Here is a 5774-nt window from a genome sequence, read left to right as displayed (position 1 = left end):
TGGATCTCTACCATTGGCAGAGGAAATGGAATAGGAACATCCCATTTACCATTCCTGGTCAAGGGTTGACAGGATTTGACAAGATTTGACATCCCCTTTAAGGTTCTTCTCAAATTCTACCTCTTCCATCAAAATGACCCATGCTCATGTAGTCCCATCCCAATTAGGTGTGTATTGTCTCTCCCACTGGATGCTACTAGGACTTTGCCTGTTTCAGATCATCTATTTTAGCTTTATACACTTGATGATGAGACCCTTGAGGTCAAAGACCGCATACTACTCCTTCTTGTTTCCCTACCACTTAGCATGGTGCTTGCAGATGGTTAAGAGTTATCTTCAGAGACAGAAAAATTAGGTTTTCTGGTTTTCTATGTTGTAATTATTGGTGGTATTTTTGATGTTGGTGGAGGTGGTGTTGATGGTGATGGTGGTGATGGTGATGATGATGGTGGTGGTGATGGTGGTGATGGTTATGATAGTGGTGGTGGTGGTGATGGTGGTGGTGGTGGTGTTGGTGATGGTGGTGATGGTGGTGGTGGTGATGGTGGTGATGGTTATGATAGTGGTGGTGGTGGTGATGGTGATGGTGGTGGTGTTGGTGATGGTGGTGATGGTGATGGTGGTGGTGGTGGTGATGGTGGTGATGGTGATGGTGGTGGTGGTGGTGATGGTGGAGGTGGAGGTGGTGGAGGTGATGGTGGTGGTGATGAGCACAATGGTGGTGATGGTTTAGTGGTGGTGTTGGTGCTGTTGTTATTAGCATTGTTAGTAGTGTTTTGACAGTGGTGGGTTTTTCCTCCACTTTCCCACAAAGTGATTGGAATATATTGTCTCATAGCATTAGAGGAACTGAACATAAGAATATGAAGTGATTTCCTCCAACTCTTGAATCCACACATCAACAACAATTCCAGTACCTTCCACAGGAATCCCAATTTTCAGGCAATTCACACAACCCAAAAGAAAGAGGTATAGAGGACGGCCGTAACAAACCCAAACAAACCCAAGCATCACTCTAGGTGAAGACAATTTTTCTACAAAATATTATAAACTGAGTAACTGACTGTCCCTTGATGCTTCTGGGGAGAGCACAGGTCGCATACTGAGCTTTTAGAGGACGCCCCGCATTGGGCACTTGAGTCGTCTCTGTTAGTCCTTACACCTACCCTGGGGTTAGGTCCTATTCCACCCATTTTACAAACGAGCAAACTACGCTCAGAGACGCTAGGGACTGCTGCAGAGCTTCAGGTAGGCATGTCCGATGCCAACAGCCACGGCGCCGTGATCTCGGCTACAAGGATCTACAAAGCCTCAGAGGTGCTTGGTGCCTGGAGGTGAAAAGATGAAGCACTTTGGGTCTCCATTAGGACCTCCCATGATAGTCTCCATGTTTCAGGCCACCAATCCCATTGTCACGCTGACACAGCCCAAAGCCCACCACGATGGTCTCAGGTTATACCCCCGGAGCACCACCATACCCCAGACCCTGTTTCACGCCACCTCAGCGTTTGTGCGTCTGCTGCTAGCCCTCATGGCACCTTGGGAAGAAGCCCAGCTGTCCTGCTAAGGCATAAACCATATCACACTCCTGCCCTGCAGAAACCCTCCAGCCAGCTCCTCACACCATGGCTTGCAAGGCCCTGCACGGTCTGGGTCCAGCCCTCCTCCCTGACTTCACTGCCTCCCACCTGCCCTTCGCTCTCTTTGCTCCGGCCTCGGCGCCATCTTGCTGGTCCTCACACACTCCAGGCCTTCTCCCCTCAGGGTCTTTGCATGGTCTCCTCAGTGTATCGAGAATGCTCTCTCCCCGCAGAACTGCACGGTTCTCTCCTTCATTGCATTCAGGTCTCTCTTCTGAAGTCCACAGAAAGCCCCCCCCCACCCCCGGTCACTCCCCTTATCCTTACCCAGCCTCTATAGCTCATCTCCATCTTTCCAGCCCCTTGATACGCTTTGTATTGTGTGGCCACAACCAGAGAGCTGGGGAACAGCAAGGTCTTTAACTGATTTGTTTGCTACCAGAGTCTCAGCCCGCGGAGCAGTGCTCAGTACATCGTAGGCTCTCAATACACAGGGGTAAAAAGGGAGGAGGATGGAGGGAGAGAATAAAGGAGAAAGGAAGGCCAGAACCAAATGGATAAATAGGTGAATAAAGCAGAGGATTCAGACACAGTCCCTGAGCCCCAAGAGCTGACAGACGGGTCCCAAACTACTTCCCTCAAAAGTCCCCAATCCACCTGACAACCTGCCCTGCTACAGTCTTTGAAGGAGCTGCTTCCCACTCAGCAGCACCCTTTCTCTGCCCCCCACCTGTTCCCTTATTGCCCTCCTCCCTCCCACCTGCTCGTCTGCCCTTGCCTCCCTCCCAGCTCCCTCCCTCGCTAGAAACTGGAAACAAGGACCACGCAGGGGTTTACTGTCAAACGCCACCTTGAGTTTCTTCAGAACAAACAGACTCTGCTGACTTCTCTGTTTGTTTTCTTCCCTTTTCTAAGCTGCTGAGCTGTCCCTGGCATTGTGTAAGAGGTCATACCTGGGGTGGGGGGGTGGCGGACGGACTGTCAACAGCTCCCTAATGTAGGCTCCTACCCCAGAAAGGGGGTCCTGGGTTTTACAGGCCTAAGCGCCTGGGCTGGAACACACACACACACACACACACACACACACACACACACACAAGCGGCTGTTTTTTTCGCCAACAGCTCTGGCATTCCCCACTGTGGGACAGGGGAAGCTGCAAACACAGAAGGTCTCCTTCCCTAATTGGACGACTTGAGAAACAGTTTGGATAAACGGAGACATGTCACCCCAAGTGTGTAATCCCTTCCAGGAGAGCGGGGAGGCTGAACGCTTTGAGGGATATATATATATATATATTTGTATTACTTTGTTTTTAAATTCTAACGTTCGTGTGTTTTATATAATAAAATAGAAGCCAAAAGGCTACCCCCAAAACCTTTAATTGTGTGCCCCCAGGTAAATAAGGACAGTTCGTTGTTTAATCATGCATCCATATCTTCACTCAACAGATATTTATCGAAGGCCTACCATGTGCCAGATACTGTTCCAGGTTTGGGGGATGCAATGGTGAGAAGCTGACCCTGGTTCTTCTAGAAAGTTTCTCTTTGCAGCCCCAAACAAAGGAATGAGCTGCCCCGGCTAGGGGAGAGCTGTGGTTACATCCGTCCATCTCACACCCCCCTCATGGAGTGACTGTACCAGACACACTGATCAGCAGCTTGATTTTCTGTACTTAAAAATATATCTTGAACTCTTTTCCATGATCGGCCCATAAACTTCTGCCTTTTGCATTTCAAAAGTTGCACGTACCCTATTGTTTGCATGTGCCGTGACCCATTTGAATAGTGCTCTGTGGTTGGATATGTGGGTTGTTTCCGAGCTGATTTCTAGAAGTCAGGTTGCTAGAAAAGGGAGCTAGGTAAAAACCCAACAGACAGTGTAAAAGGGGCTAAAGATTTTATTTATTTATTTGTCAGAGAAAGAGATTGAGCACAAGCAGGGGGAGTGGCAGGCAGAGGGAGAGGGAGAAGCAGACTTCCCGCAGAGCAGGGAGCCCGATGCGGGGCTCGATCCCAGGACCCTAGGATCATGACCTGAGCTGAAGGCAGATGCTTAACTGACTGAGCCACTCAGGCGTCCCAAGGGGCTAAAGATTTTGAAGTGACAGGTTAACTTGCCAGCTTCCCTTGGTTATACATACTGCATCCACTTCACCTTCAAAGTCAAGGAACCTGTTCCACCAGCTCGTAGGACACACGAACGAAACCTACGGCATTGATAAGGAGGCCCTCAGTGACATGGGTTTCAGAACCCTAAAACAGACCACGCCCACCCAGGGGACCTCCACCTCCTGGCATCAGCCAGCATGAGCGGGGACACCCCCTGCCTGTGCTCTGCTGACCAGCTCGATGCTGACCCAGGCAAGCTGGCTGCCAACGCTGTCCCCTGCCCCCACCTGCCCTTCGTCACGCCCGGCTTCACCCCCCTGGCCAGCCAGGCCAGCCAGCAGTACCGGGCCCTGACGGTGCCCCCAGCTCCCCCCCACAGATGGTGGCTGCCCAGAACACGATGGCCACCTGTGACCCTCGCCCCGGCCGCTACCTGACCGGGGCTGCCACCGTAGGGAACCGCGTGTCCATGAAGGATGGGCCCAAGCAGATGCTTAACATCCCAAACAAGAATAGCAGCTATTTTGTTGAGTGGATCCCCAATAATATTGGAACAGCTGTCTGGGACACCCCATCCCCGGGGTGCTAAACTCCCGCCCCCTCCAGCGGCAACAGCAGGGCCATCCAGGAGCTGTTTGGGCCCATCTAGGAGCAGTTCACCGCCACGGCTGTGCTCAGGTGCACGGCCTGCCTGCCCCGGTACACGGGCGAGGGCGCAGACGAGATGGCACTCTCCGAGGCCGGGGGCGGTAGGAACGAGCTGGTGTCCAAGCACCGGCAGTACCAGGGCACCACCGCCAAGGACGAGGATGAGTCTGAGGAGGAAGTGGCCTAGAGCTGTCTGGTGTCCGGCGAAGCGCGGAGACTGTGTGAACTCTCTATCACGCACAACCTGTTCTCCAAGAGTCATGTCTCCGTGGGTCCTTGTGCTACCTGTCTTGACATCACATGCGGTACAAATGCCACCATTAGAGAATTTTCATAGTCCACTGAAGGAATGATTAATTAAAGAATAGGGGAGAAAGTCAGTGAACGACTGAATGGATGCTGGGTGGTTGGACAGACAGATGGGGGGCTGGATGGATGGATGGATGAATGGATGGATGGATAAATGCATGGCTGGCTGGCTGCATGGATAGAAAGGGGGAGAGATAGATGGGTAGATGGGTAGACACATAAAATATGGAGGAATGGACAAATGGCTGGCTAGCTGGATGTGTGAATAAATGAATAAGTCAATGGAGGGTGGGTGAACAAGTAAAGGAGTACCCGCATGAATAAGGGGATAAGGGAAAAGTGGATAATGGATGGCAGATGGATAGATGGATGATGAGCAACCACCAAATTTATAAGATTGACAAAGTATAAAGATGATTACTTAGCGACATAATTGCCCCATAAGACTCCTTTTAATAAGGTCCCTGCATGCCTTCAACATTATAATTCAATTTGCACTTTGCTTATGAGGGGCACACCAAGGTGATAGGGGAGCCCAGCTGCAACAGCATCTAGGTCTTGGTGCTTAGTGCACCATGGGAGTCCAACAGATAGTAATTAACGAAGGTGATGGATAAGAAGGAAGAGACTACATGCCTATCTGGGCCAGATGCACCATGTGAAGCCCCATTACCAATGTCCACCATCCAACATCTGGAACAGAGGGGACACCATACCAGGAACCCTGTGGGCCTGTGAATCACTGTCTAAAGCTGCCCCCTTTGTGAATATGCTTCTTCCTGTCCAGCATGTTTAAATGCTCAAGCCATCAACAAGGACTTAGAAGACCTCCCCGTCTATAGAGGTGGCACCTAGAGCCATCTTTCCAAAAGCAACAGAGATTAAGCAGTCACTCCTCTTTGGATCAATGCATCACCAGGCTTCTGTCCCAACTTGTCTGCCAAGCCCCTTTGACCTGCCCAGGAGCCTCTGGGTCTCCTGATCCCTAGCCCCAGCCCTCAAAGGCCATCAGTTAAACAAACCACCTTGGGAACCATCAGCGCATCTTCCAAGGCAAACAAGCCTTGGCCCCAGTGAGGTCAGCAGCAGGAGGGTGAGGCGATTAAACCGGTATGTTTCTCCGAGGCT

At 51.1% G+C, this 5774-nt stretch overlaps 1 pseudogene; it reads left to right on the top strand.

Annotated features, from left to right (window-relative positions):
- The first annotated feature begins 1254 nt into the window (after positions 1-1254).
- Positions 1255-4524, top strand: LOC116648930 (annotated as a pseudogene).
- Positions 4525-5774: the final 1250 nt, after the last annotated feature.

Source organism: Phoca vitulina, unplaced genomic scaffold (assembly GCF_004348235.1).
Source record: "Phoca vitulina isolate PV1807 unplaced genomic scaffold, GSC_HSeal_1.0 scaffold46, whole genome shotgun sequence".
NCBI classification, from domain to species: Eukaryota; Metazoa; Chordata; class Mammalia; order Carnivora; family Phocidae; genus Phoca; species Phoca vitulina.
Note: the sequence above shows the minus strand (reverse complement) of the source record. Positions and strands in the feature narration are given on the sequence as shown.